Below are 10,699 nucleotides of genomic sequence, written 5' to 3'. Positions count from 1 at the left end.
TGAATGCGCGCAAAGTGCGCTCCCTTAATAATTCCTAAAAAGCTGACATCAGTTCATCGCAATCTCACACATCTGTTATTATCAGTGAAGCTGACTGCACAATGCATCTTTCATAATATATACACTTTGTTTGTTATAATTTGAGGATTTGCCAGCTTACAGAATTCAGCACTGAACAAAAAGTCTGTTTTGAGCGGTGAGGGGAGTCTATTTTAAATGCTTCTGATGCTTCTTCATATGTCTGTGATTGGCTACATCCCTCAACGCTGCAAACATGTTATAAAAAGAAACTCTGGCCTGTAAATCGTTTCTATTTTGTTTTAGTTGTTCTTGTTGCTTTTCTGCAACATATGAATAAAAATGTATTAGTTTTTATGTTTTATTCATAGATATTTCTAGTTTGCGGGAGTCCCGCGAATCGTTTTATTCTCCCGTATCCGCACACAGAGTGAGTACCGCTCGAGCCCGCCCTCGCACTCGGCCATCAAATCTAGTCCCGCGCCGCACTCTATTGCGTTGAGAGTGCACGTCTCTAGATCGGCGTCTCGCGCTCGCGCCATCCACTCAAAACGTACCGTCAGCCTACTACTCTTTGGCCGGCGCGCAAGCCCAAACAAGTACGTGCGGCGTGCCTGTTGTTTTGTTTCCGTCTAGCTATCCGGTGTGGTGTTGTTTGCTAGGCCAAAAAGAGCGTTAATCTCGCGATAAAAAAATTGACGCCGTTAAAATGTGTTTGCGTTAACGCCGTTAATAACGCGTTTAACGCACAGCACTAATAAGAAGCAATCAGAGGGGGTGAAATAGAAATGTTGGCACTGTTTCTTTGTTGTTTTACTAAATAGTGCATTATCCTTGTGTAATAGTAAAGTGTAAATATATAAATTGATTTTTGTTTACTGCCAACACTGGAAATTGGATAATGACAAGTTTTTGCAGGTTCATCCATTATATTTGTTGGTGTTCATACAAAAAAAGTAAATACATATTAATTATTAGTATTGTTATATATTACAGCATTTCTTTAAAATATTTCCATATCAGATGGTCTCACAATACCCATCAAAACCTAATACAAGCATGATGTTAGAATAGAAAAGGGGGGAAAAGATAAAATAGTCTGGTATTTAAATGTGACTAAACAAAGTTTGTTGTCCATGATGGGGAGAATAGATGTGTGTAGATTGCAGTGCCCTTGCACCCTCAGGGGCCCAGCAACGACCCAGCAACGACCCAGCAACGGCCCAGCAACGGCCCCCGGAAGAGCAAACAAATACACATTTCAAATGGGTGTAACTTAAAGTCTGGTTAGTGTATCAAAGAGAAAATCGGCAGGACAAATGCTTATGCTATGTTTACTAAATGTTAGGCACAGTTTTCAGACATAAATGGAAAGCTGGCATGAAGGTTTTTTAAAAGTGCTCACAGTAAAATATCACATTTCAGTCTGTCATAAATGCAGTTTATGTCATAAAGGTTTACACAATGAACATTTAGATATCCAGTTGTCCATTAAATATATTATTTATTTAAAATGTATTGTTTCATTGCTAAACGTTTTAAACTACATTACCCACATATCTCTGTCATTCTATCAATGGAACAGGAAACGTGGTGCTGTAGTTCATTGAGATGTGCAGAAATGCTAAGGGTTAGGGTTGGAGTCTCGATAGAGGAGTAATTTCTCACAACATAGAGACATTTTATAGTTAACTTATTGTATAACTAACGTGATAATGACACAAAAACATACTTTGTAACATGAAGCGCCATTTTATATGGGTTAAAAGATAATCCAATCACACCAAGTTCTGCGATAAAGTCACAGCCAATGACAACCCAGCTGAACAGATGCGTCACACTTACTTGCCCATTTATGGTAAATGATGACAGATCTCTTCTGGTTCCGGCTGCAGGGATAGATTTAATATTTGGCCTGTTAAATATGTATTCCTTCTGATTAAATAATAAACCTCACATTTAAAAACAAAAGACTCCCGTGTGTGCTTACCATCCAAAAACGAGTTCACACGGTCAATGACACAAATTAGTTTTTTTGATTATTTGACTCATGCATAAATACATTTGAAAGAGAAACTTTTTTTTTCAAAGCAATGGCCTACAGCAGGAGTAGTTTTGCAGTATTTTAATTAAAGACAATTACATGTACTAAAGTGTTTCTAACATTTACAGTGTATATCAAAGGTATAAACTTAATCACTTCTTCATGCCATTCTCCACAATCTGAACTATTGGAATTCAAATAAATGTAACAAAAGCATAATGAATGCACACAATTTAGATTGTAAATACTGAATTCCAATATTTAATGTCAAACTGTTTAAAGACAAATGTAGTGCCAAAACTACTGCACAACTGTATAAATATCAGTTAATTATATACAAAAAATAGCCAGATACAGAGGCAATCTATTACAGTTACACATACAGTAACATTAAAAAAAATCACTATGATGAAGTAATATTTTTTACAAACCAAGAAATGAGATTCAACTTTATGTGAAAATATATTTGTTTCTCCCTTTAAAGAACAAATAGGCAGAAACTTAAGCAAACATTTTACATTCTCAACTATAGTTTTATATCCTTTTGATTATTGTTCACTTTTATTAAATGAAACTAAATGAAAGGAAACTTAAAATAGTTAATGATTATAAATGTCAGCAAGAAAATGTTTCTATAAAATAAATTCACGGGTATATTACATTTACATTAACCAGGCAGTGATATAATGATACCATAGATGCAATTATGGTGGATATTTACTATAGTAACCACTGTAATACAAGGTTTAATGAAGCTAAATGCAAGACATTAAGTCCATCTAAATGTAAAGGTAACAAACTCACAGAATAATGTCCAGTTGTCAAGTGTCTCATTTCTTTAATACTCTTTCAGCACCAAACAGAATTCCATAAATATTGCTTGTTTTCAAAAGGTTTTCCTGAACACTCTCACTATCTTCAATTGTTCGGACAAACACCGGCTATATACACTTGCAGAAATATACGTTTGACTATTGCATCATGAAGTCGCTGCATGACTAGAACTAATGGATGTCAATGAATATGTCCTTTACCAAAACTCCTGATGAGCACTGAAGCTTATTTGATAAAGGCATTAGGCAGACCTCAAGTACACATCCTACGCATGCCCAAACAACACCGCACAAAGACAGTGATGAAGTGGACACAGCCAGGAGGATCAGGAGACAGCGAAGACCAAGGAAGACATGGAGACAGATGTTTCACGAACACCTGAAGAATGTCAGTGTCCCATGGGAAGATGTGGAGAACTAATCCACGGATCGAATACGTTGGAGGACACTTGTTACCCAATGTGCCCAGCACAGGACTTGATGATGATGTTGTGAGTTTATCCATAACTGTGGGATATTTTTCTGTATAGAGTGTTGCATAATTAAATGTTAAATGCATGTATGTAATAAGTTTACTGATATGTGGGCATGATTAAAAGTATGTCATTAATAGCAAGCAAAAATAACACGATTTACATGCAAATGGGACAGTTATCAGCAGTGTAACTGATCTGATCATGACAAAATAATCGAGTATCTGATGTCGTGTGACGAGTCAGATTAGCTTTTCCACTCTTGCAAACAGACAGAGGAAGGTCATCCGGTGTGGAGAGACATCATGTATCATTGGAACATCAACAGACAGGGTCCAATTTGTAATAAATTTAAATAATACAATGCAATTAATATAAACTTTCTGACAGTGTGTGGGGCATCCGCAACTGATTTGCAAATATCGCAATAAATATGTACAGGAATTGAGGCAGTAGCCAATGACAGCACTAGGAGTAAAAGCTGCAGGATTATGTACAAGTATACAAATATGTATGAGCATCGTATGAATTTGAGAACTTGTTAAATCTTGTGAATTATTAAGACTTAGAGACTATGTTTGTATTGATTGGGCTATGGGGTTTGTAAGAAAAGGTTTAAGAAACAACAAATGATTGATAAAATGTTTGATTACAGGTTAAAACCAACACATACATACCATTGTGAATATTTGCCTTTGTAGCTTTTCGTCTCCCGTTTACTTCTCCTCAAACAATAATGAGCTGACTGAGTCCGAAAGGCCCTTTTGGTCTTTTCAGCTGAAAAAAGAGAAAATAAAATATCATTATGTATAATATATAGGATTATTTAAAGGAAAAATTACAGATTTACCTTACAATTTTTGGATTTTAAATTATTAGGCATTAAAAGGATGGTAGGTGTTGTGGTTACTATGCATTTACAACAAATATTACTTTAAAACTACAAATACTGAGGTAAAAGCATGGTAAGTTTTGTGGTTACTGTTGTAGGGTATGAGCGCAGAATCATGGAGTCAGCATTCCTTAACACAATAAACACACGTTAACAGGGGTTTCTAAAGCCCCAACCTATGACTCTTCCAATTCTAAATCTTCCGTTAGCGCCAGCCAGTCTGGAGGGTAGATTAGTTTGTGACACCTTTACAGCGTAATGAGTCCCCACAGAGATCCTCGCGCGATCCTGATTTGTTCGCGAGCCAACATCCAAGAAGACCGTTATCTCCAAACCCCCCCCCCCCCAGCGAGGAAGGAATGCCAGATGCGCAAATGGACAACACACACTCACACACACACACACACACACACACACACACACACATATATGCATCTATAACATTAAAACCCAGAAATGAGTGTTTATGAAATGTATACATGATGTATTCCTGTATGTTTGAAGTTTATACTGTATCCTGTCTATCTAGGACTGTTAGTTATGTAGTTGAACCTTGCGGACTTCTATAAAGGTCTAAGAGTTTATATATATCCTTGTATGCGTAACAAACACGGAGTGATTGGTATTAAACGAAATCGCTCAATTTGCTCGAGCCAAATATATGTAAGAAGTTAATGAAAAATATAGTTTACTATGTTTTCCATCTTTGGAGTGAAAAGAGACCAAAACTAACATCACTGGTGTTCTTAGATAACGGCGTTTACGACCCAAAGGAATGTTCACAGAACTGCCACCCTCTCTGAATTCTAACCAAGGAGGAGAAATGAATCCTGTATTCATATATATACAGTATATGCTATTATATATCCACTTGAGAATTGTATGAACAATGTATCTAAGTTCCCTATTTCATGAGTTGCCTTTTTGTGGTTTGGTCTATGTTTCTCGACAACTCTAATGCGATAATGTTTTAAACTCGGCCAACTAATGTTTAACCAAATCCATTTGTGGCAAGTTTGGTCTTGATAAACTCCAATCTTCATTCCCCATTTGTTAATTGACATTACATTTTGCTAAACTTGTGACGCATTAGTATTATAAGAATTGTGAAGATTCTGCTCTTAAACACCCTAATTTCGTCGGTTTCAAATGTCTCTCTCTTAGACAAAGAGCAATAAAAACCAAAGTCCCGCCTGTGAAATTCCAACCCTCTAATTGGCCAAGTCAACAGGAAGAGGCCGGATTTCTCCAAGGTGATAAATGACGCTTCCCCCCTCCGCTCGGCTCTCTGTTACTCTGACTGTCAAAAATGTAGGGTCTCGCCTCCGGGCGAGCTCTTCGCCTTTCTTTTATTTGTTTCTAGTTTAGTTTGTGTTTTTCAGTCTTAGATAAGTCTCCGTGTTTAATTCCAATCGACGAGTGAAAAGAACACCGCGTGACATATCTCTTCAGCAAATCCATCTACAAGGGACCTTTAAACGAGCGCGCGCTCCTTTTGAAGGAGAAACACGCGCACGTGACCACGTGGCGAGAGACGCACACACGCGTCTTCACCAGCCATGCGAAGATGTGACGTTAACTCCGCGTGATTTCCCCGTAGAGATCTTTATTTCTTTTCTTTGTTAGTCAAAGTTTTGTTTTCCGTAGTCGACTTCCACTTCCACAAAGTGAAACAAACTTAGCCGAACTATTTTCCTTTGGTAATGTTACCCCAAAGACTTGGAAACTCCGTTCAACGCGCGCCAAGCAGCACCCAGTGACGCTTCCTAAAGGACTCCGCTCACGCACGCGCAGGAATGCCGCGACACAGAGAGACCCAGAAACTTAAGTATATCTCTTTATAGAGCTTCTAAGAAGCATTAAGATGATGTTTTCGTGTTGTCACAGGCAGGGGACTGTCAGGGGAATGTTGCCAATGCTCTCTCTCTCTCTCTCTCTCTCTGTCCCTTCCCCTCTCACACGTGTTTCCATTGTCCACACTCTATGCATTTCTCATTCATCGATGCCTTATCGTGTATTGTTGTTTATTATGTTTGTAAATACATATATCCCATGTAACCGTAGTAAATACATAAGTAGTTCTGCCTTATTAAATTCATTATATTCATCTGATTGATGTACTGCCTTTTTGCTCATTTAAGTCCCTTAAGTGCCAAAAGATCTTATAGCAACAAGCTTACAAATTAAAGATACTTTAAAGAGTATGTGTTTATAGGGCAGGAAACCCAATTCTTGTGGCCACAGAATTGCTTTTCCTGAAATCCTATAAAGTAAGATGATATTGTGGATTCCCACAGATATTAGTCTGACAATTGAGCTAATTAATTTTGCCTGGTTTGTAAAACGTGGTCCGTGCAGGTAATTGCAATCAACTTGTGGTTAAGTGCAAGGATACACAAGCATGCATGCAGGTAAAATTACATATCATCCCTTATCGGGAGTTTTATTAACCTGTAAGACTGATCTAATCCAAACATGTATGAATAATTATTAATTACCAATTATTAATTATGATATGCAAATTCCCCACGGATTAGATCCGCCCAGAGTCTTTACATAATGGTGGAGAATGCAGGCACATTTTAAACTTGTTTTTGAGCAATTCAGTTTCAATCGATGTCTATATTGTGATTTAATATTGTACGCGCGCCTCGAGTGAGCGAACGCAACGCGAACTCACTGGCTGACTGATTAAAGGCACAAAGCCGAGTCCAGTTCAGCACATTAACAGCTGCAAAATAATGTCTAACATTCCTTTTGCCATTGTTAATAACTAAAAGTAAAACTGCAGTTTCATAGTATTAAATTTGTCCAACAAAAGACGAAGAAACCTCTTTTGAATTGTGACATTTTAATGTTAAACTCCCCTGTCCGAACGAGATTCTTCTGTCAGGGTGAAGACTAGATTTAGTGAAACGATGCTCTTTCACTATTCTTAAGAAAGGCCTGATATTATAATCGTTAGATTAACGATGAACTCCTGGTTAAACATTGACGTAGCTACTCAATTGTAAAAAACCTAAAGCATATTTAATCATAAGTGCTATTTGATAATATGTCATGGGAGTCGAAAAAAAACAGACGAATATTTCCTGTTTTATTTTTGCACGACGCAGCGAAGCAATCCTGCCAGACGTGTTTGTTAAAATATAGCACCAAAAAAATCCAAAACCGAAAAACATTTTTAATCATAAGTGATATTTGATAAATGTTATTTGGATTCGAACGACAGACGTATAATTCCTGTTGTCCATATTAGTGTGTGGAAGCGAAGAAATCCTTCCGTGCACACGTGTGTCGAATAGAAAAAACCCGCCGAGGTTTAAAATTCATAAGCGAACACGTGTGAATAATAGCGCTAATTGTTTATGTGGGAATTGAAAAACCGATGCCTAATTCCGGTTGTCCCTATGTGTGTGTGTAGAAAAAATTCCTGCCACGCCGTTTTGTGAAATATAGCTGAAAAAAAAAAAAAACGCTGAGATTTTATTTTGGATAAGTGTGATCTTACAGAAAACAAAGCGTCTGCACGCTCAAATTTGAATCACACATGGAAGCAGGGTGGTTGTTATTCCGCTGACAAACACTAGAGGGCAGCACTGAGGCCTAAGTGCTTGACAGTTCTCGAATTACGCACCGCCCCCTGACTTTACCCTCCATGAGCGAAATGGCGCCATCTCGTGGACACTAGTAACGAGGCCGTCTTTTCCTAAACAATCTCTCTCATCACAATTTCAGATTTTTCCAGTGAATTTCTGAAATTGTGTTTCTAACTTTCAATGCATGTGCAAGTTCCAGTTTTGCTAACATGATTTCACTCCCGACTGTGTACACTTATTTTGAATTTGGTTCAAACCACAGTTGAATTTAAAATTTAAAAGTAAGCAGTTACAGTTTCTGATGACCACTTAGGAGGAATGCGCCCCTTGTGGCCTCCCCCCTCTACGTCAGCTCATCACTTAGTTCCTAACAATCATTCTTTTCTGAAGTGGCTTTCTCCCAGTTGGTTTTATTTTGGTTATTATCATTGATACCTCACCGTAGTCGTGATCATCATCAAATATAATGCCAACCTTTAATTTCCTACACTTAATCAAATTTGGTTTGAAACAAACAAATTTCAAGATCAATTTGAATTAAGTCTCCTTTCCTGTTGGGAATGGTTTTATGGCTTTATTACTATATTTCCTTTTTCAAATTATTTTTAATAATTTTGATTTGATACGTTACGTTATGTATTTGATACGTTATGACAACTGTATCCTTACTATTCTAGAAGTTACTTAACATCTATGCATACGCTTGATTTGAATTGTATTTAAACCAGTTTGAATGCAATTTAAATCAAGTTCTCTGTCAGCCAGGTTGACCACTAGGAGGAAGTGGCCCAAACCCTTAGTGGCCCAAACGCGCCACTACAGCTTGCTTCATCCTGTGCTCTTCCTGCTGCACTTAATCTCTTCTCTGAATGGAGGCTAGGTTGTTCTGATAATTAACATTGTCATAATTCCCTTTTTGTTTGTACCATAATTTTAGTAAAACCGTTGCCTTTGATTTTTCTACAAAAAATAGACACTCAATTTGATTTAGATAGAGAGAGCTTTAATTCACGTTGAGGTTCACTTGTCCTTCATCCTGTTTTGTGTTTGTAGGTAGAAATTTCTCTCGTGCTGTGGTGATTTGACAGTCATCTCTGCTTGGGGTCCAGCTGGCTGGTTCGTCTGACCTGCGTCACCAGCGCTGACTGAGCACGGGTCTCGGACTTTCCTGTATTTCTCCGTTGGTGCAGCCCGCAACACGACATCACCAATTTGGCACTGCCGGTTGTGTTCAAGGTCGGGTTGCGTGAGGGCACACATCGGTACAGATATGCGGAAGGGCCCGGGACACTGCTGTCAAGTGTTTGGGGACGACAGAGAGACCAACCAAAATGCTGACTCCAACCCGAATGACCTCAGTTCACCCCAGGGAAACTAGAAAAGGTATTAAATCCATCACTTAGTATTGGCCACAGAATCTAGAGATTCCCCCGGTCATTGAAGTGTTTGGCTCCCTCCTACTCTCCTAGCCACAAATCGCAGGCTTAGGCCTCCTCTTCCCCTGTAACACTTCCTGTGTACTATTAACGCCATTTCATTACAGACCTTTCCGTCTTGGATGGTTGCATGTTACTTAAAACTTTGCTATCTTGCCATTGCTCTTTTCTGTTGTGCTCTGTTCCTTTCAGTTCACTTAGAGACAGAACCTATCTGAGACAACAAGGAACGCTGAATAATAGTTTGACAACCAAGCCGTTAGCATCAACAGGTGACCCCTAAGCTACCGCCCCGTTAAAAATCTTTATTCAGGCCATGCTGACCTACCCAAATTGTCCTACCAAATGATTTAACTGTCGGCATCAGTTAACCAAAATTTTCTTACGCGGCATAGCCCGTATTATAGCTTGTTAAACGTAGAACGAACCTGCATACAGATAGCTTTATTAATCCCCAAGGGGCAATTTAGTTCCATTGGTCTCTCTGTGTGTGTGTTGTGTTCCTCTCGCCCACAGTGAAGCCAGTATGTTCCGGTCCTACAGTCCCACAACCCGCTGGGACAACCTGGAGACATGGCTGAGATTCATGAAACCTCCATTCCTGACCAAGGTCGCCAGTGACTCAGAGCCCCGAGCCAAGAGCATCGCAGACGTGGACAGGCTGATGGCGCACAAACCAAGCCAAAGCTCCCACGACAAAGACCGGTCAGATACGTCAACCTCACTTGCCAGCTGATCGCACAAGCACGTCTCCACGAAAGGAGCCGCATCGCCCTGGAGCACGAAGTTGCAACGCTAAGGATGCAAGCCGAGGATGACAACGACCCCGAGCTACAGAAGGAAGTGGAAAGACTTCAAACTGCCCTATCTGATCTTCATCTGCACATAGACCAAAGAGTGCAGTCAGAGAAAAGAACCAGAGAGGAACTCAACGAGAAACTCCGACAAAAGTGAAGCCCCTTGCAAAGAGCAGAGACTGAACTTAAAGAGACTCGAAAGCCACGGCCTGCGAAAGAAACTCGCAAGAGGCCCGTGCTACCATCCACAAGCACGTTCAGCAGAGACAAGATCTCGAACACGAACTTGACACCGTTCACACAGAGTTGAAACCCTCTTATAGACCGGGAAGGGGAAACGCACACCAAAGTTTCCCTGACCAGCCAGTCCGCACCTTTCAGCCAAGAACCCAGAGCTGTACAGGGGGGTGAAAGCCCACTGTTCAAAACATCACCAGCCAGCCCACAAGAACCCCCGTCAGCAGCGAGGGGGGAAGAGCCTTTCCAGGAGAGCCCCGGCCACTAACCACGGCATGGCTCCCAAAAGACTTAACAAGCTGGCCAGAAACATCCCTATGTTCACTCCGAACCATGCAGGAGGCCACAACGTGCACGCCATCCGCAGGAC

General features: G+C 39.7%; 1 long non-coding RNA gene across 1 annotated transcript; it reads right to left on the bottom strand.

The window, feature by feature from the left end:
• Positions 1-2,130: 2,130 nt before the first annotated feature.
• Positions 2,131-4,147, bottom strand: LOC143707902 (uncharacterized). The gene is made up of 2 exons (XR_013193202.1): positions 4,046-4,147; positions 2,131-3,417 (listed from the first exon to the last, which is right to left on the bottom strand). It is a non-coding gene; the product is annotated as an uncharacterized LOC143707902 (long non-coding RNA).
• Positions 4,148-10,699: the final 6,552 nt, after the last annotated feature.

Source organism: Siphateles boraxobius, unplaced genomic scaffold (assembly GCF_051911475.1).
Source record: "Siphateles boraxobius isolate OS27281-9 unplaced genomic scaffold, OSU_SipBor_1 115, whole genome shotgun sequence".
In the NCBI taxonomy this organism is placed as follows: domain Eukaryota; kingdom Metazoa; phylum Chordata; class Actinopteri; order Cypriniformes; family Leuciscidae; genus Siphateles; species Siphateles boraxobius.
Note: the sequence above shows the minus strand (reverse complement) of the source record. Positions and strands in the feature narration are given on the sequence as shown.